We start from the raw sequence: 19,095 nt of genomic DNA, 5'->3' as shown, positions 1-19,095 counted from the left end.
TGCCGGATGCGTTTGTGAGGTCAGAGCAGTCTCAGTGCCTCCGAAGCCAGTGGCAGGCTCCTGGCTGCTGGCTGTACTTGTGAGCTCACAGCAGCCTCAGTTCCCCCTCTGCCAGTGGCAGTCTCATGGATGCTGGCTGTGCTTGTCAGGTCACAGCAGCCTCAGTGCCTCATACCTTAGTATTCAGCGACCACTACTGGCTGTGCTTGTGACGTCACAGCAGACTCAGTGCCTCCGAGGCCAGTGGCAGTCTCCTGGCTGCTGGCTGTGCTTGTGACGTCACAGCAGCCTGAGTGCCTCCGAGGCCAGTTGCACTCTGCTGGCTGCTGGCTGTGCTTGTGAGGTCACAGCAGACTCAGTGTCTCCTAGGCCAGTGGCAGCCTCATGTCTGCTGGCTGTACTTGTGAGGTCACAGCAGCATCAGTTCCTCTGAGGCCAGTGGCAGGCTCATGGCTGCTGGCTGTGCTTGTGAGGTCACAGCAGCCTCAGTGCCACTGAGGCCAGTGGCAGGCTCCTGGCTGCTGGCTGTGCTTGTGAGGTCACAGCACCCTGAATTCCTCCGAGGCCAGTGTCATGCTCAACGCTGCTGGCTGCGCTTGTGATGTCACAGCAGCCTCTCGTGCCTCCGATGCCAGTGGCAGGCTCCTGGCTGCTGGCTGTGCTTGTGAGGTCACAGCAGCCTCAGTGCCTCCTCTGCCAGTACCACGCCCATGGCTGCTGGCTGTTCTTGTGAGGTCACAGCACCCTGAATTCCTCCGAAGCCAGTGTCAGACTCATGGCTGCTGGCTGCGCTTGTGATGTCACAGCAGCCTCAGTGCCTCCGATGCCAGTGGCAGGCTCCTGGCTGCTGGCTGTACTTGTGAGGTCACAGCAGCCTCAGTGCCCCTGAGGCCAGTGCCATGCTCATGGCTGCTGGCTATACTTGTGAGGTCACAGCAGCCTCAGTGCCCCCTAGGACAGTGTCATGCTAATGGCTGTGCTTGTGACATCACAGCAGCCTGAGTGCTTCCGAGGCCAGTGGCAGGCTCATGGCTGCTGGCTGTACTTGTGAGCTCACAGCAGCCTCAGGTCCTCCTCTTCCAGTGGCAGTCTCATGGCTGCTGGCTGTGCATGTGAGGTCACAGCAGCCTCAGTGCCTCACAGCTTAGTGTTCAGCGCCCCCTACTGGCTGTGCTTGTGAGGTCACAGCAGACTCAGTGCCTCATAAGTTAGTGTCCAGTGCCCCCTGCTGGCTGTGCTTGTGAGGTCGCAGCAGCCTCAGTGCATCCGAGGCCAGTGGCAGGCTCATGTCTGCTGGCTGTGCTTGTGAGGTCACAGCAGCCTCAGTGCCTCTGAGGCCAGTGGCAGGCTCATGGCTGCTGGCTGTGCTTGTGAGGTCACAGCAGACTCAGTGCCTCTGAGGCCAGTACCACGCTCATGGCTGCTGGCTGTGCTTGTGAGGTCACAGCAGCCTCAGTGCCTAATAGGTTAGTGTAGAGCGCACCCCACTGCCTGTGCTTGTGAGGTCACAGCAGACTCCGTGCCTCATAGGATAGTGTCCAGTGCCCCCTGCTGGCTGTCCTTGTGAGGTCACAGCAGACTCAGTGCCTCTAAAGCCAGTGGCAGTCTCATGGCTGCTGGCTGTGCTTGTGAGGTCACAGCAGCCTCAGTGCCTCTGAGGCCCGTGGCAGTCTCATGGCTGCTGGCTGTGCTTGTGATGTCACAGCAGCCTCAGTGCCTCATAGCTTAGTGTCCAGTGTCCCCGCTGTCTGTGCTTGTGACGTCACAGCAGCCTCAGTGCCTCTAAAGCCAGCGGCAGTCTCATGGCTGCTGGCTGTGCTTGTCAGGTCACAGCAGCCTCCGTGCCTCATAGGCCAGTGGCAGGCTCGTGGCTGCTGACTGTGCTTGTGACGTCACAGCAGCCTCAGTGCCTCTAAAGCCAGCGGCAGGCTCATGACTGCTGGCTGTGCTTGTGAGGTCACAGCAGCCTCCGTGCCTCATACGCTAGTGGCAGGCTCGTGGCTGCTGACTGTGCTTGTGATGTCACAGCACCCTGACTGCCTCTGAGGCCATTGTCAGGCTCATGGCTGCTGGCTGTGCTTGTGAGGTCACAGCAGCCTCAGTGCCTCTGAGGCCAGTGCCAGACTCATGGCTGCTGGCTGTGCTTGTGAGGTCACAGCAGACTCAGTCCCTCATTGGGAAGTGTCCAGTGCCCCCTGCTGGCTGTGCTTGTGAGGTCACAGCAGCCTCAGTGACTCCTAGGCCAGGGGCAGCCTCATGGCTGCTGGCTGTGCTTGTGAGGTCACAGCAGCCTCAGTGCCTCATAGGCTAGTGGCAGGCTCGTGGCTGCTGACTGTGCTTGTGATGTCACAGCACCCTGACTGCCTCTGAGGCCATTGTCAGGCTCATGGCTGCTGGCTGTACTTGTGAGGTCACAGCAGCCTCAGTGCCTCATAAATTAGTGTTCAGCGCCCCCTGCTGGCTGTGCTTGTGAGAACATAGTAGGCTCAGTGCCTCCTAGGCCAGTGTCAGACTCATGTCTGCTGGCTGTACTTGTGAGGTCACAGCAGCATCAGTTCCACTGAGGCCAGTGGCAGGCTCATGGCTGCTGGCTGTGCTTGTGACGTCACAGCAGACTCAGTGCCTCTGAGGCCAGTACCACGCTCATGGCTGCTGGCTGTGCTTGTGAGGTCACAGCAGCCTCAGTGCCTAATAGGTTAGTGTAGAGCGCACCCCACTGCCTGTGCTTGTGAGGTCACAGCAGACTCTGTGCCTCATAGGATAGTGTCCAGTGCCCCCTGCTGGCTGTGCTTGTGAGGTCACAGCAGCCTCAGTGCCTCTAAAGCCAGCGGCAGTCTCATGGCTGCTGGCTGTGCTTGTCAGGTCACAGCAGCCTCTGTGCCTCATAGGCCAGTGGCAGGCTCGTGGCTGCTGACTGTGCTTGTGACGTCACAGCAGCCTCAGTGCCTCTAAAGCCAGCGGCAGGCTCATGACTGCTGGCTGTGCTTGTGAGGTCACAGCAGCCTCCGTGCCTCATAGGCTAGTGGCAGGCTCGTGGCTGCTGACTGTGCTTGTGATGTCACAGCACCCTGACTGCCTCTGAGGCCATTGTCAGGCTCATGGCTGCTGGCTGTGCTTGTGAGGTCACAGCAAACTCTGTGCCTCATAAGTTAGTGTTCAGCGCCCCCCGCTGTCTGTGCTTGTGACGTCACAGCAGCCTCAGTGCCTCTAAAGCCAGCGGCAGGCTCATGTCTGCTGGCTGTGCTTGTGAGGTCACCGCAGCCTCAGTGTCTCCTAGGCCAGTGTCAGACTCATGTCTGCTGGCTGTGCTTGTGAGGTCACAGCAGCATGAGTGCCTCCGAGGCCAGTGGCAGTCTCCTGGCTGCTGGCTGTGCTTGTGACGTCACAGCAGCCTGAGTGTCCTCCGAGGCCAGTTGCACTCTGCTGGCTGCTGGCTGTGCTTGTGAGGTCACAGCAGACTCTGTGCCTCATAAGTTAGTGTTCAGCGCCCCCCGCTGTCTGTGCTTGTGACGTCACAGCAGCCTCAGTGCCTCTAAAGCCAGCGGCAGGCTCATGTCTGCTGGCTGTGCTTGTGAGGTCACCGCAGCCTCAGTGTCTCCTAGGCCAGTGTCAGACTCATGTCTGCTGGCTGTGCTTGTGAGGTCACAGCAGCATGAGTGCCTCTGAGGCCAGTGGCAGGCTCATGGCTGCTGGCTGTGCTTGTCAGGTCACAGCAAACTCAGTGCCTCATAGGTTAGTCTACAGCGCCCCCTGCTGGCTGTACTTGTGAGGTCACAGCAGACTCAGTGCCTCATAGGTTAGTGTCCAGCGCCCCCTGCTGGCTGTACTTGTGAGGTCACAGCAGTCTCAGTGCCTCATAAGTTAGTGTCCAGTGCCCCCTGCTGGCTGTGCTTGTGAGGTCGCAGCAGCCTCAGTGCATCCGAGGCCAGTGGCAGGCTCCTGGCTGCTGGCTGTGCTTGTGAGGTCACAGCAGCCTCAGTGCCTCCTAGACCAGTGTCAGGGTAATGGCGGTGCTTGTGACCTCACAGCAGCCTCAGTGCCTCTGAGGCCAGTGCCAGGCTCATGGCTGCTGGCTGTACTTGTCAGGTCACAGCAGCCTCAGTGCCTCCTCTTCCAGTGGCAGTCTCATGGCTGCTGGCTGTGCTTGTGATGTCACAGCAGCCTCAGTGCCTCCGAGGCCAGTGCCAGGCTCATGGCTGCTGGCTGTGCTTGTGAGATCATAGTAGACTCAGTGCCTCCTAGGCCAGTGGCAGGCTCAACGCTGCCGGATGCGTTTGTGAGGTCAGAGCAGTCTCAGTGCCTCCGAAGCCAGTGGCAGGCTCCTGGCTGCTGGCTGTACTTGTGAGCTCACAGCAGCCTCAGTTCCCCCTCTGCCAGTGGCAGTCTCATGGATGCTGGCTGTGCTTGTCAGGTCACAGCAGCCTCAGTGCCTCATACCTTAGTATTCAGCGACCACTACTGGCTGTGCTTGTGACGTCACAGCAGACTCAGTGCATCCGAGGCCAGTGGCAGTCTCCTGGCTGCTGGCTGTGCTTGTGACGTCACAGCAGCCTGAGTGCCTCCGAGGCCAGTTGCACTCTGCTGGCTGCTGGCTGTGCTTGTGAGGTCACAGCAGACTCAGTGTCTCCTAGGCCAGTGGCAGCCTCATGTCTGCTGGCTGTACTTGTGAGGTCACAGCAGCATCAGTTCCTCTGAGGCCAGTGGCAGGCTCATGGCTGCTGGCTGTGCTTGTGAGGTCACAGCAGCCTCAGTGCCACTGAGGCCAGTGGCAGGCTCATGGCTGCTGGCTGTGCTTGTGAGGACACAGCACCCTGAATTCCTCCGAGGCCAGTGTCATGCTCAACGCTGCTGGCTGCGCTTGTGATGTCACAGCAGCCTCAGTGCCTCCGATGCCAGTGGCAGGCTCCTGGCTGCTGGCTGTGCTTGTGAGGTCACAGCAGCCTCAGTGCCTCCTCTGCCAGTACCACGCCCATGGCTGCTGGCTGTTCTTGTGAGGTCACAGCACCCTGAATTCCTCCGAAGCCAGTGTCAGACTCATGGCTGCTGGCTGCGCTTGTGATGTCACAGCAGCCTCAGTGCCTCCGATGCCAGTGGCAGGCTCATGACTGCTGGCTGTGCTTGTGAGGTCACAGCAGCCTCCGTGCCTCATAGGCCAGTGGCAGGCTCGTGGCTGCTGACTGTGCTTGTGACGTCACAGCAGCCTCAGTGCCTCTAAAGCCAGCGGCAGGCTCATGACTGCTGGCTGTGCTTGTGAGGTCACAGCAGCCTCCGTGCCTCATACGCTAGTGGCAGGCTCGTGGCTGCTGACTGTGCTTGTGATGTCACAGCACCCTGACTGCCTCTGAGGCCATTGTCAGGCTCATGGCTGCTGGCTGTGCTTGTGAGGTCACAGCAGCCTCAGTGCCTCTGAGGCCAGTGGCAGGCTCATGTCTGCTGGCTGTGCTTGTGAGGTCACAGCAGCCTCAGTGCCTCTGAGGCCAGTGCCAGACTCATGGCTGCTGGCTGTGCTTGTGAGGTCACAGCAGACTCAGTCCCTCATTGGGAAGTGTCCAGTGCCCCCTGGTGGCTGTGCTTGTGAGGTCACAGCAGCCTCAGTGACTCCTAGGCCAGGGGCAGCCTCATGGCTGCTGGCTGTGCTTGTGAGGTCACAGCAGCCTCAGTGCCTCATAGGCTAGTGGCAGGCTCGTGGCTGCTGACTGTGCTTGTGATGTCACAGCACCCTGACTGCCTCTGAGGCCATTGTCAGGCTCATGGCTGCTGGCTGTGCTTGTGAGGTCACAGCAGCCTCAGTGCCTCATAAATTAGTGTTCAGCGCCCCCTGCTGGCTGTGCTTGTGAGAACATAGTAGGCTCAGTGCCTCCTAGGCCAGTGTCAGACTCATGTCTGCTGGCTGTACTTGTGAGGTCACAGCAGCATCAGTTCCACTGAGGCCAGTGGCAGGCTCATGGCTGCTGGCTGTGCTTGTGACGTCACAGCAGACTCAGTGCCTCTGAGGCCAGTACCACGCTCATGGCTGCTGGCTGTGCTTGTGAGGTCACAGCAGCCTCAGTGCCTAATAGGTTAGTGTAGAGCGCACCCCACTGCCTGTGCTTGTGAGGTCACAGCAGACTCCGTGCCTCATAGGATAGTGTCCAGTGCCCCCTGCTGGCTGTGCTTGTGAGGTCACAGCAGCCTCAGTGCCTCTAAAGCCAGCGGCAGTCTCATGGCTGCTGGCTGTGCTTGTCAGGTCACAGCAGCCTCCGTGCCTCATAGGCCAGTGGCAGGCTCGTGGCTGCTGACTGTGCTTGTGACGTCACAGCAGCCTCAGTGACTCTAAAGCCAGCGGCAGGCTCATGACTGCTGGCTGTGCTTGTGAGGTCACAGCAGCCTCCGTGCCTCATAGGCTAGTGGCAGGCTCGTGGCTGCTGACTGTGCTTGTGATGTCACAGCACCCTGACTGCCTCTGAGGCCATTGTCAGGCTCATGGCTGCTGGCTGTGCTTGTGAGGTCACAGCAAACTCTGTGCCTCATAAGTTAGTGTTCAGCGCCCCCCGCTGTCTGTGCTTGTGACGTCACAGCAGCCTCAGTGCCTCTAAAGCCAGCGGCAGGCTCATGTCTGCTGGCTGTGCTTGTGAGGTCACCGCAGCCTCAGTGTCTCCTAGGCCAGTGTCAGACTCATGTCTGCTGGCTGTGCTTGTGAGGTCACAGCAGCATGAGTGCCTCTGAGGCCAGTGGCAGGCTCATGGCTGCTGGCTGTGCTTGTCAGGTCACAGCAAACTCAGTGCCTCATACGTTAGTCTACAGCGCCCCCTGCTGGCTGTACTTGTGAGGTCACAGCAGACTCAGTGCCTCATAGGTTAGTGTCCAGCGCCCCCTGCTGGCTGTACTTGTGAGGTCACAGCAGACTCAGTGCCTCATACGTTAGTGTCCAGTGTCCCCTGCTGGCTGTGCTTGTGAGGTCGCAGCAGCCTCAGTGCATCCGAGGCCAGTGGCAGGCTCCTGGCTGCTGGCTGTGCTTGTGAGGTCACAGCAGCCTCAGTGCCTCCTAGACCAGTGTCAGGGTAATGGCGGTGCTTGTGACCTCACAGCAGCCTCAGTGCCTCTGAGGCCAGTGCCAGGCTCATGGCTGCTGGCTGTACTTGTCAGGTCACAGCAGCCTCAGTGCCTCTGAGGCCAGTGGCAGTCTCATGGCTGCTGGCTGTGCTTGTGATGTCACAGCAGCCTCAGTGCCTCCGAGGCCAGTGCCAGGCTCATGGCTGCTGGCTGTGCTTGTGAGATCATAGTAGACTCAGTGCCTCCTAGGCCAGTGGCAGGCTCAACGCTGCCGGATGCGTTTGTGAGGTCAGAGCACTCTCAGTGCCTCCGAAGCCAGTGGCAGGCTCCTGGCTGCTGGCTGTACTTGTGAGCTCACAGCAGCCTCAGTTCCCCCTCTGCCAGTGGCAGTCTCATGGATGCTGGCTGTGCTTGTCAGGTCACAGCAGCCTCAGTGCCTCATACCTTAGTATTCAGCGACCACTACTGGCTGTGCTTGTGACGTCACAGCAGACTCAGTGCCTCCGAGGCCAGTGGCAGTCTCCTGGCTGCTGGCTGTGCTTGTGACGTCACAGCAGCCTGAGTGCCTCCGAGGCCAGTTGCACTCTGCTGGCTGCTGGCTGTGCTTGTGAGGTCACAGCAGACTCAGTGTCTCCTAGGCCAGTGGCAGCCTCATGTCTGCTGGCTGTACTTGTGAGGTCACAGCAGCATCAGTTCCTCTGAGGCCAGTGGCAGGCTCATGGCTGCTGGCTGTGCTTGTGAGGTCACAGCAGCCTCAGTGCCACTGAGGCCAGTGGCAGGCTCATGGCTGCTGGCTGTGCTTGTGAGGTCACAGCACCCTGAATTCCTCCGAGGCCAGTGTCATGCTCAACGCTGCTGGCTGCGCTTGTGATGTCACAGCAGCCTCAGTGCCTCCGATGCCAGTGGCAGGCTCCTGGCTGCTGGCTGTGCTTGTGAGGTCACAGCAGCCTCAGTGCCTCCTCTGCCAGTACCACGCCCATGGCTGCTGGCTGTTCTTGTGAGGTCACAGCACCCTGAATTCCTCCGAAGCCAGTGTCAGACTCATGGCTGCTGGCTGCGCTTGTGATGTCACAGCAGCCTCAGTGCCTCCGATGCCAGTGGCAGGCTCCTGGCTGCTGGCTGTACTTGTGAGGTCACAGCAGCCTCAGTGCCCCTGAGGCCAGTGCCATGCTCATGGCTGCTGGCTATACTTGTGAGGTCACAGCAGCCTCAGTGCCCCCTAGGACAGTGTCATGCTAATGGCTGTGCTTGTGACATCACAGCAGTCTCAGTGCCTCCGAGGCCAGTGGCAGGCTCATGGCTGCTGGCTGTACTTGTGAGCTCACAGCAGCCTCAGGTCCTCCTCTTCCAGTGGCAGTCTCATGGCTGCTGGCTGTGCATGTGAGGTCACAGCAGCCTCAGTGCCTCACAGCTTAGTGTTCAGCGCCCCCTACTGGCTGTGCTTGTGAGGTCACAGCAGACTCAGTGCCTCATAAGTTAGTGTCCAGTGCCCCCTGCTGGCTGTGCTTGTGAGGTCGCAGCAGCCTCAGTGCATCCGAGGCCAGTGGCAGGCTCATGTCTGCTGGCTGTGCTTGTGAGGTCACAGCAGCCTCAGTGCCTCTGAGGCCAGTGGCAGGCTCCTGGCTGCTGGCTGTGCTTGTCAGGTCACAGCAAACTCAGTGCCTCATAGGTTAGTCTACAGCACCCCCTGCTGGCTGTGCTTGAGAGGTCACAGCAGACTCAGTGCCTCAAAGCTTAGTATTCAGCGACCACTACTGGCTGTGCTTGTGATGTCACAGCAGCCTCAGTGCCTCATAGCTTAGTGTCCAGTGCCCTCGCTGGCTGCGCTTGTGACATCACAGCAGCCTCAGTGCCTCTGAGGCCAGTGGCAGGCTCATGGCTGCTGGCTGTGCTTGTGAGGTCACAGCAGCCTCAGTGCCTCATAGGCTAGTGGCAGTCTCATGGCTGCTTGCTGTGCTTGTGAGGTCTCAGAAGCCTCAGTGCCTCATGGATTACTGTTCACAGCCCGCTGCTGGCTGTACTTCTGAGGTAACAGCAGCCTCAGTGCCCCTGAGGCCAGTGCCATGCTCATGGCTGCTGGCTGTACTTGTGAGGTCACAGCAGCCTCAGTGCCCCCTAGGACAGTGTCATGGTAGTGGCTGTGCTTGTGAGGTCACAGCAGCCTGAGTGCCACCGAGGCCAGTGGCAGGCTCATGGCTGCTGGCTGTGCTTGTGAGGTCACAGCAGACTCAGTGCCTCCTAGGCCAGTGTCAGACTCATGGCTGCTGGCTGTGCTTGTCAGGTCACAGCAAACTCAGTGCCTCATAGGTTAGTCTACAGCGCCCCCTGCTGGCTGTGCTTGTGAGGTCACAGAAGCCTCAGTGCCTCATAGGCCAGTGGCAGGCTCGTGGCTGCTGGCTGCGCTTGTGATGTCAGAGCAGCCTCAGTGCCTCCTCTGCCAGTGGCAGCCTCATGTCTGCTGGCTGTGCTTGTCAGGTCACAGCTGCCTCAGTGCGTCATACCTTAGTATTCAGCGACCACTACTGGCTGTGCTTGTGACGTCACAGCAGACTCAGTGCCTCCGAGGCCAGTGGCAGGCTCATGGCTGCTGGCTGTGCTTGTGACGTCACAGCAGCCTAAGTGCCTCCGAGGCCAGTTGCACTCTGCTGTCTGCTGGCTGTGCTTGTGATGTCACAGCACCCTGATTGCCTCTGACGCCATTGTCAGGCTCATGTCTGCTGGCTGTGCTTGTGAGGTCACAGCAGCCTCAGCGCCTCATAAGTTAGTGTTCAGCGCCCCCTGCTGGCTGTGTTTGTGAGGTCACAGCAGACTCAGTGCCTCAAAGCTTAGTGTTCAGCGCCCCCTGCTGGCTGTGCCTGTGATGTCACAGCAGGCTCAGTGCCTCCGAGGCCAGTTGCACTCTGCTGGCTGCTGGCTGTGCTTGTGAGGTCACAGCAGCCTCAGTGCCTCATAGCTTAGTGTCCAGTGCCCTCGCTGGCTGCGCTTGTGACATCACAGCAGCCTCAGTGCCTCTGAGGCCAGTGGCAGGCTCATGGATGCTGGCTGTGCTTGTGAGGTCACAGCAGCCTCAGTGCCTCATAGGCTAGTGGCAGTCTCGTGGCTGCTGACTGTGCTTGTGATGTCACAGCACCCTGACTGCCTCTGAGGTCATTGTCAGGCTCATGGCTGCTGGCTGCGCTTGTGAGATCATAGTAGACTCAGTGCCTCCTAGGCCAGTGGCAGGCTCAACGCTGCTGGATGCGTTTGTGAGGTCAGAGCACTCTCAGTGCCTCCGAAACCAGTGGCAGGCCCCTGGCTGCTGGCTGTACTTGTGAGCTCACAGCAGCCTCAGTTCCCCCTCTGCCAGTGGCAGTCTCATGGCTGCTGGCTGTGCTTGTCAGGTCACAGCAGCCTCAGTGCCTCATACCTTAGTATTCAGCGACCACTACTGGCTGTGCTTGTGACGTCACAGCAGACTCAGTGCCTCCGAGGCCAGTGGCAGGCTCATGGCTGCTGGCTGTGCTTGTGAGGTCACAGCAGCCTGAGTGCCTCCGAGGCCAGTTGCACTCTGCTGGCTGCTGGCTGTGCTTGTGAGGTCACAGCAGACTCAGTGTCTCCTAGGCCAGTGGCAGCCTCATGTCTGCTGGCCGTACTTGTGAGGTCACAGCAGCATCAGTTCCTCTGAGGCCAGTGGCAGGCTCATGGCTGCTGGCTGTGCTTGTGAGGTCACAGCAGCCTCAGTGCCACTGAGGCCAGTGGCAGGCTCATGGCTGCTGGCTGTGCTTGTGAGGTCACAGCACCCTGAATTCCTCCGAGGCCAGTGTCATGCTCAACGCTGCTGGCTGCGCTTGTGATGTCACAGCAGCCTCAGTGCCTCCGATGCCAGTGGCAGGCTCCTGGCTGCTGGCTGTGCTTGTGAGGTCACAGCAGCCTCAGTGCCTCCTCTGCCAGTACCACGACCATGGCTGCTGGCTGTGCTTGTGAGGTCACAGCACCCTGAATTCCTCCGAGGCCAGTGTCAGACTCATGGCTGCTGGCTGTGCTTGTGAGGTCACAGCAGACTCAGTGCCTCCGACGCCAGTGGCAGGCTCCTGGCTGCTGGCTGTACTTGTAAGGTCACAGCAGACTCAGTGCCCCTGAGGCCAGTGCCATGCTCATGGCTGCTGGCTATACTCGTGAGGTCACAGCAGCCTCAGTGCCCCCTAGGACAGTGTCATGCTAATGGCTGTGCTTGTGACATCACAGCAGCCTGAGTGCCTCCGAGGCCAGTGGCAGGCTCATGGCTGCTGGCTGTACTTGTGAGCTCACAGCAGCCTCAGGTCCTCCTGTTCCAGTGGCAGTCTCATGGCTGCTGGCTGTGCTTGTCAGGTCACAGCAGCCTCAGTGCCTCATAGGCCAGTGGCAGGCTCGTGGCTGCTGACTGTGCTTGTGACGTCACAGCAGCATGAGTGCCTCTAAAGCCAGCGGCAGGCTCATGACTGCTGGCTGTGCTTGTGAGGTCACAGCAGCCTCCGTGCCTCACAGGCTAGTGGCAGGCTCGTGGCTGCTGACTGTGCTTGTGATGTCACAGCACCCTGACTGCCTCTGAGGCCAGTGTCAGGGTCATGGCTGCTGGCTGTGCTTGTGATGTCACAGCAGCCTCAGTGCCTCCTCTGCCAGTGGCAGGCTCCTGGCTGCTGGCTGTGCTTGAGAGGTCACAGCAACCTCAGTGCCTCCTCTGCCAGTGGCAGTCTCATGGCTGCTTGCTGTGCTTGTGAGGTCACAGCAGCCTCAGTGCCTCACAGCTTAGTGTTCAGCGCCCCCTACTGGCTGTGCTTGTGAGGTCACAGCAGACTCAGTGCCTCATAAGTTAGTGTCCAGTGCCCGCTGCTGGCTGTGCTTGTGAGGTCGCAGCAGCCTCAGTACATCCGAGGCCAGTGGCAGGCTCATGGCTGCTGGCTGTTCTTGTGAGGTCACAGCAGACTCAATGCCTCATAAGTTAGTGTTCAGCGCCCCCTGCTGGCTGTGCTTGTGAGGTCACAGCAGCCTCAGTGCCTCTGAGGCCAGTGCCAGACTAATGGCTGCTGGCTGTGCTTGTGAGGTCACAGCAGCCTCAGTGCCTCTGAGGCCAGTGGCAGGCTCATGGCTGCTCTCTGTGCTTGTGACGTCACAGCAGCCTCAGTGCCTCTAAAGCCAGTGGCAGTCTCATGGCTGCTGGCTGTGCTTGTCAGGTCACAGCAGCCTCCGTGCCTCATAGGCCAGTGGCAGGCTCGTGGCTGCTGACTGTGCTTGTGACGTCACAGCAGCCTCAGTGCCTCTAAAGCCAGCGGCAGGCTCATGACTGCTGGCTGTGCTTGTGAGGTCACAGCAGCCTCAGTGCCTCATACGCTAGTGGCAGGCTCGTGGCTGCTGACTGTGCTTGTGATGTCACAGCACCCTGACTGCCTCTGAGGCCATTGTCAGGCTCATGGCTGCTGGCTGTGCTTGTGAGGTCACAGCAGCCTCAGTGCCTCTGAGGCCAGTGGCAGGCTCATGTCTGCTGGCTGTGCTTGTGAGGTCACAGCAGCCTCAGTGCCTCTGAGGCCAGTGCCAGACTCATGGCTGCTGGCTGTGCTTGTGAGGTCACAGCAGACTCAGTCCCTCATTGGGAAGTGTCCAGTGCCCCCTGCTGGCTGTGCTTGTGAGGTCACAGCAGCCTCAGTGACTCCTAGGCCAGGGGCAGCCTCATGGCTGCTGGCTGTGCTTGTGAGGTCACAGCAGCCTCAGTGCCTCATAGGCTAGTGGCAGGCTCGTGGCTGCTGACTGTGCTTGTGATGTCACAGCACCCTGACTGCCTCTGAGGCCATTGTCAGGCTCATGGCTGCTGGCTGTGCTTGTGAGGTCACAGCAGCCTCAGTGCCTCATAAATTAGTGTTCAGCGCCCCCTGCTGGCTGTGCTTGTGAGAACATAGAGGCTCAGTGCCTCCTAGGCCAGTGTCAGACTCATGTCTGCTGGCTGTACTTGTGAGGTCACAGCAGCATCAGTTCCTCTGAGGCCAGTGGCAGGCTCATGGCTGCTGGCTGTGCTTGTGAGGTCACAGCAGACTCAGTGCCTCTGAGGCCAGTACCACGCTCATGGCTGCTGGCTGTGCTTGTGAGGTCACAGCAGCCTCAGTGCCTAATAGGTTAGTGTAGAGCGCACCCCACTGCCTGTGCTTGTGAGGTCACAGCAGACTCCGTGCCTCATAGGATAGTGTCCAGTGCCCCCTGCTGGCTGTCCTTGTGATGTCACAGCAGACTCAGTGCCTCTAAAGCCAGTGGCAGGCTCATGGCTGCTGGCTGTGCTTGTGAGGTCACAGCAGCCTCAGTGCCTCTGAGGCCCGTGGCAGTCTCATGGCTGCTGGCTGTGCTTGTGATGTCACAGCAGCCTCAGTGCCTCATAGCTTAGTGTCCAGTGTCCCCGCTGTCTGTGCTTGTGACGTCACAGCAGCCTCAGTGCCTCTAAAGCCAGCGGCAGTCTCATGGCTGCTGGCTATGCTTGTCAGGTCACAGCAGCCTCCGTGCCTCATAGGCCAGTGGCAGGCTCGTGGCTGCTGACTGTGCTTGTGACGTCACAGCAGCCTCAGTGCCTCTAAAGCCAGCGGCAGGCTCATGTCTGCTGGCTGTGCTTGTGAGGTCACCGCAGCCTCAGTGTCTCCTAGGCCAGTGTCAGACTCATGTCTGCTGGCTGTGCTTGTGAGGTCACAGCAGCATGAGTGCCTCTGAGGCCAGTGGCAGGCTCATGGCTGCTGGCTGTGCTTGTCAGGTCACAGCAAACTCAGTGCCTCATAGGTTAGTGTCCAGCGCCCCCTGCTGGCTGTACTTGTGAGGTCACAGCAGACTCAGTGCCTCATAGGTTAGTGTCCAGCGCCCCCTGCTGGCTGTACTTGTGAGGTCACAGCAGACTCAGTGCCTCATAAGTTAGTGTCCAGTGCCCCCTGCTGGCTGTGCTTGTGAGGTCGCAGCAGCCTCAGTGCATCCGAGGCCAGTGGCAGGCTCCTGGCTGCTGGCTGTGCTTGTGAGGTCACAGCAGCCTCAGTGCCTCCTAGACCAGTGTCAGGGTAATGGCGGTGCTTGTGACCTCACAGCAGCCTCAGTGCCTCTGAGGCCAGTGCCAGGCTCATGGCTGCTGGCTGTACTTGTCAGGTCACAGCAGCCTCAGTGCCTCTGAGGCCAGTGGCAGTCTCATGGCTGCTGGCTGTGCTTGTGATGTCACAGCAGCCTCAGTGCCTCCGAGGCCAGTGCCAGGCTCATGGCTGCTGGCTGTGCTTGTGAGATCATAGTAGACTCAGTGCCTCCTAGGCCAGTGGCAGGCTCAACGCTGCCGGATGCGTTTGTGAGGTCAGAGCAGTCTCAGTGCCTCCGAAGCCAGTGGCAGGCTCCTGGCTGCTGGCTGTACTTGTGAGCTCACAGCAGCCTCAGTTCCCCCTCTGCCAGTGGCAGTCTCATGGATGCTGGCTGTGCTTGTCAGGTCACAGCAGCCTCAGTGCCTCATACCTTAGTATTCAGCGACCACTACTGGCTGTGCTTGTGACGTCACAGCAGACTCAGTGCCTCCGAGGCCAGTGGCAGTCTCCTGGCTGCTGGCTGTGCTTGTGACGTCACAGCAGCCTGAGTGCCTCCGAGGCCAGTTGCACTCTGCTGGCTGCTGGCTGTGCTTGTGAGGTCACAGCAGACTCAGTGTCTCCTAGGCCAGTGGCAGCCTCATGTCTGCTGGCTGTACTTGTGAGGTCACAGCAGCATCAGTTCCTCTGAGGCCAGTGGCAGGCTCGTGGCTGCTGACTGTGCTTGTGAGGTCACAGCAGCCTCAGTGCCTCTAAAGCCAGCGGCAGGCTCATGACTGCTGGCTGTGCTTGTGAGGTCACAGCAGCCTCCGTGCCTCATACGCTATTGGCAGGCTCGTGGCTGCTGACTGTGCTTGTGATGTCACAGCACCCTGACTGCCTCTGAGGCCATTGTCAGGCTCATGGCTGCTGGCTGTGCTTGTGAGGTCACAGCAGCCTCAGTGCCTCTGAGGCCAGTGGCAGGCTCATGTCTGCTGGCTGTGCTTGTGAGGTCACAGCAGCCTCAGTGCCTCTGAGGCCAGTGCCAGACTCATGGCTGCTGGCTGTGCTTGTGAGGTCACAGTAGACTCAGTCCCTCATTGGGAAGTGTCCAGTGCCCCCTGCTGGCTGTGCTTGTGAGGTCACAGCAGCCTCAGTGACTCCTAGGCCAGGGGCAGCCTCATGGCTGCTGGCTGTGCTTGTGAGGTCACAGCAGCCTCAGTGCCTCATAGGCTAGTGGCAGGCTCGTGGCTGCTGACTGTGCTTGTGATGTCACAGCACCCTGACTGCGTCTGAGGCCATTGTCAGGCTCATGGCTGCTGGCTGTGCTTGTGAGGTCACAGCAGCCTCAGTGCCTCATAAATTAGTGTTCAGCGCCCCCTGCTGGCTGTGCTTGTGAGAACATAGTAGGCTCAGTGCCTCCTAGGCCAGTGTCAGACTCATGTCTGCTGGCTGTACTTGTGAGGTCACAGCAGCATCAGTTCCTCTGAGGCCAGTGGCAGGCTCATGGCTGCTGGCTGTGCTTGTGACGTCACAGCAGACTCAGTGCCTCTGAGGCCAGTACCACGCTCATGGCTGCTGGCTGTGCTTGTGAGGTCACAGCAGCCTCAGTGCCTAATAGGTTAGTGTAGAGCGCACCCCACTGCCTGTGCTTGTGAGGTCACAGCAGACTCCGTGCCTCATAGGATAGTGTCCAGTGCCCCCTGCTGGCTGTCCTTGTGAGGTCACAGCAGACTCAGTGCCTCTAAAGCCAGTGGCAGTCTCATGGCTGCTGGCTGTGCTTGTGAGGTCACAGCAGCCTCAGTGCCTCTGAGGCCCGTGGCAGTCTCATGGCTGCTGGCTGTGCTTGTGATGTCACAGCAGCCTCAGTGCCTCATAGCTTAGTGTCCAGTGTCCCCGCTGTCTGTGCTTGTGACGTCACAGCAGCCTCAGTGCCTCTAAAGCCAGCGGCAGTCTCATGGCTGCTGGCTGTGCTTGTCAGGTCACAGCAGCCTCCGTGCCTCATAGGCCAGTGGCAGGCTCGTGGCTGCTGTCTGTGCTTGTGACGTCACAGCAGCCTCAGTGCCTCTAAAGCCAGCGGCAGGCTCATGACTGCTGGCTGTGCTTGTGAGGTCACAGCAGCCTCCGTGCCTCATAGGCTAGTGTCAGGCTCGTGGCTGCTGACTGTGCTTGTGATGTCACAGCACCCTGACTGCCTCTGAGGCCATTGTCAGGCTCATGGCTGCTGGCTGTGCTTGTGAGGTCACAGCAAACTCTGTGCCTCATAAGTTAGTGTTCAGCGCCCCCCGCTGTCTGTGCTTGTGACGTCACAGCAGCCTCAGTGCCTCTAAAGCCAGCGGCAGGCTCATGTCTGCTGGCTGTGCTTGTGAGGTCACCGCAGCCTCAGTGTCTCCTAGGCCAGTGTCAGACTCATGTCTGCTGGCTGTGCTTGTGAGGTCACAGCAGCATGAGTGCCTCTGAGGCCAGTGGCAGGCTCATGGCTGCTGGCTGTGCTTGTCAGGTCACAGCAAACTCAGTGCCTCATAGGTTAGTCTACAGCGCCCCCTGCTGGCTGTACTTGTGAGGTCACAGCAGACTCAGTGCCTCATAGGTTAGTGTCCAGCGCCCCCTGCTGGCTGTACTTGTGAGGTCACAGCAGACTCAGTGCCTCATAAGTTAGTGTCCAGTGTCCCCTGCTGGCTGTGCTTGTGAGGTCGCAGCAGCCTCAGTGCATCCGAGGCCAGTGGCAGGCTCCTGGCTGCTGGCTGTGCTTGTGAGGTCACAGCAGCCTCAGTGCCTCCTAGACCAGTGTCAGGGTAATGGCGGTGCTTGTGACCTCACAGCAGCCTCAGTGCCTCTGAGGCCAGTGCCAGGCTCATGGCTGCTGGCTGTACTTGTCAGGTCACAGCAGCCTCAGTGCCTCCTCTTCCAGTGGCAGTCTCATGGCTGCTGGCTGTGCTTGTGATGTCACAGCAGCCTCAGTGCCTCCGAGGCCAGTGCCAGGCTCATGGCTGCTGGCTGTGCTTGTGAGATCATAGTAGACTCAGTGCCTCCTAGGCCAGTGGCAGGCTCAACGCTGCCGGATGCGTTTGTGAGGTCAGAGCAGTCTCAGTGCCTCCGAAGCCAGTGGCAGGCTCCTGGCTGCTGGCTGTACTTGTGAGCTCACAGCAGCCTCAGTTCCCCCTCTGCCAGTGGCAGTCTCATGGATGCTGGCTGTGCTTGTCAGGTCACAGCAGCCTCAGTGCCTCATACCTTAGTATTCAGCGACCACTACTGGCTGTGCTTGTGACGTCACAGCAGACTCAGTGCCTCCGAGGCCAGTGGCAGTCTCCTGGCTGCTGGCTGTGCTTGTGAGGTCACAGCAGCCTGAGTGCCTCCGAGGCCAGTTGCACTCTGCTGGCTGCTGGCTGTGCTTGTGAGGTCACAGCAGACTCAGTGTCTCCTAGGCCAGTGGCAGCCTCATGTCTGCTGGCTGTACTTGTGAGGTCACAGCAGCATCAGTTCCTCTGAGGCCAGTGGCAGGCTCATGGCTGCTGGCTGTGCTTGTGAGGTCACAGCAGCCTCAGTTCCTCTGAGGCCAGTGGCAGGCTCCTGGCTGCTGGCTGTGCTTGTGAGGTCACAGCACCCTGAATTCCTCCGAGGCCAGTGTCATGCTCAACGCTGCTGGCTGCGCTTGTGATGTCACAGCAGCCTCACTGCCTCCGATGCCAGTGGCAGGCTCCTGGCTGCTGGCTGTGCTTGTGAGGTCACAGCAGCCTCAGTGCCTCCTCTGCCAGTACCACGCCCATGGCTGCTGGCTGTGCTTGTGAGGTCACAGCACCCTGAATTCCTCCGAAGCCAGTGTCAGACTCATGGCTGCTGGCTGCGCTTGTGATGTCACAGCAGCCTCAGTGCCTCCGATGCCAGTGGCAGGCTCCTGGCTGCTGGCTGTACTTGTGAGGTCACAGCAGCCTCAGTGCCCCTGAGGCCAGTGCCATGCTCATGGCTGCTGGCTATACTTGTGAGGTCACAGCAGCCTCAGTGCCCCCTAGGACAGTGTCATGCTAATGGCTGTGCTTGTGACATCACAGCAGCCTGAGTGCCTCCGAGGCCAGTGGCAGGCTCATGGCTGCTGGCTGTACTTGTGAGCTCACAGCAGCCTCAGGTCCTCCTCTTCCAGTGGCAGTCTCATGGCTGCTGGCTGTGCATGTGAGGTCACAGCAGCCTCAGTGCCTCACAGCTTAGTGTTCAGCGCCCCCTACTGGCTGTGCTTGTGAGGTCACAGCAGACTCAGTGCCTCATAAGTTAGTGTCCAGTGCCCCCTGCTGGCTGTGCTTGTGAGGTCGCAGCAGCCTCAGTGCATCCGAGGCCAGTGGCAGGCTCATGTCTGCTGGCTGTGCTTGTGAGGTCACAGCAGCCTCAGTGCCTCTGAGGCCAGTGGCAGGCTCATGGCTGCTGGCTGTGCTTGTGAGGTCACAGCAGACTCAGTGCCTCTGAGGCCAGTACCACGCTCATGGCTGCTGGCTGTGCTTGTCAGGTCACAGCAAACTCAGTGCCTCATAGGTTAGTGTCCAGCGCCCCCTGCTGGCTGTACTTGTGAGGTCACAGCAGACTCAGTGCCTCATAGGTTAGTGTCCAGCGCCCCCTGCTGGCTGTACTTGTGAGGTCACAGCAGACTCAGTGCCTCATACGTTAGTGTCCAGTGCCCCCTGCTGGCTGTGCTTGTGAGGTCGCAGCAGCCTCAGTGCATCCGAGGCCAGTGGCAGGCTCCTGGCTGCTGGCTGTGCTTGTGAGGTCACAGCAGCCTCAGTGCCTCCTAGACCAGTGTCAGGGTAATGGCGGTGCTTGTGACCTCACAGCAGCCTCAGTGCCTCTGAGGCCAGTGCCAGGCTCATGGCTGCTGGCTGTACTTGTCAGGTCACAGCAGCCTCAGTGCCTCTGAGGCCAGTGGCAGTCTCATGGCTGCTGGCTGTGCTTGTGATGTCACAGCAGCCTCAGTGCCTCCGAGGCCAGTGCCAGGCTCATGGCTGCTGGCTGTGCTTGTGAGATCATAGTAGACTCAGTGCCTCCTAGGCCAGTGGCAGGC

This window comes from Dromaius novaehollandiae, unplaced genomic scaffold, assembly GCF_036370855.1.
Source record: "Dromaius novaehollandiae isolate bDroNov1 unplaced genomic scaffold, bDroNov1.hap1 HAP1_SCAFFOLD_30, whole genome shotgun sequence".
NCBI classification, from domain to species: domain Eukaryota; kingdom Metazoa; phylum Chordata; class Aves; order Casuariiformes; family Dromaiidae; genus Dromaius; species Dromaius novaehollandiae.
Note: the sequence above shows the minus strand (reverse complement) of the source record.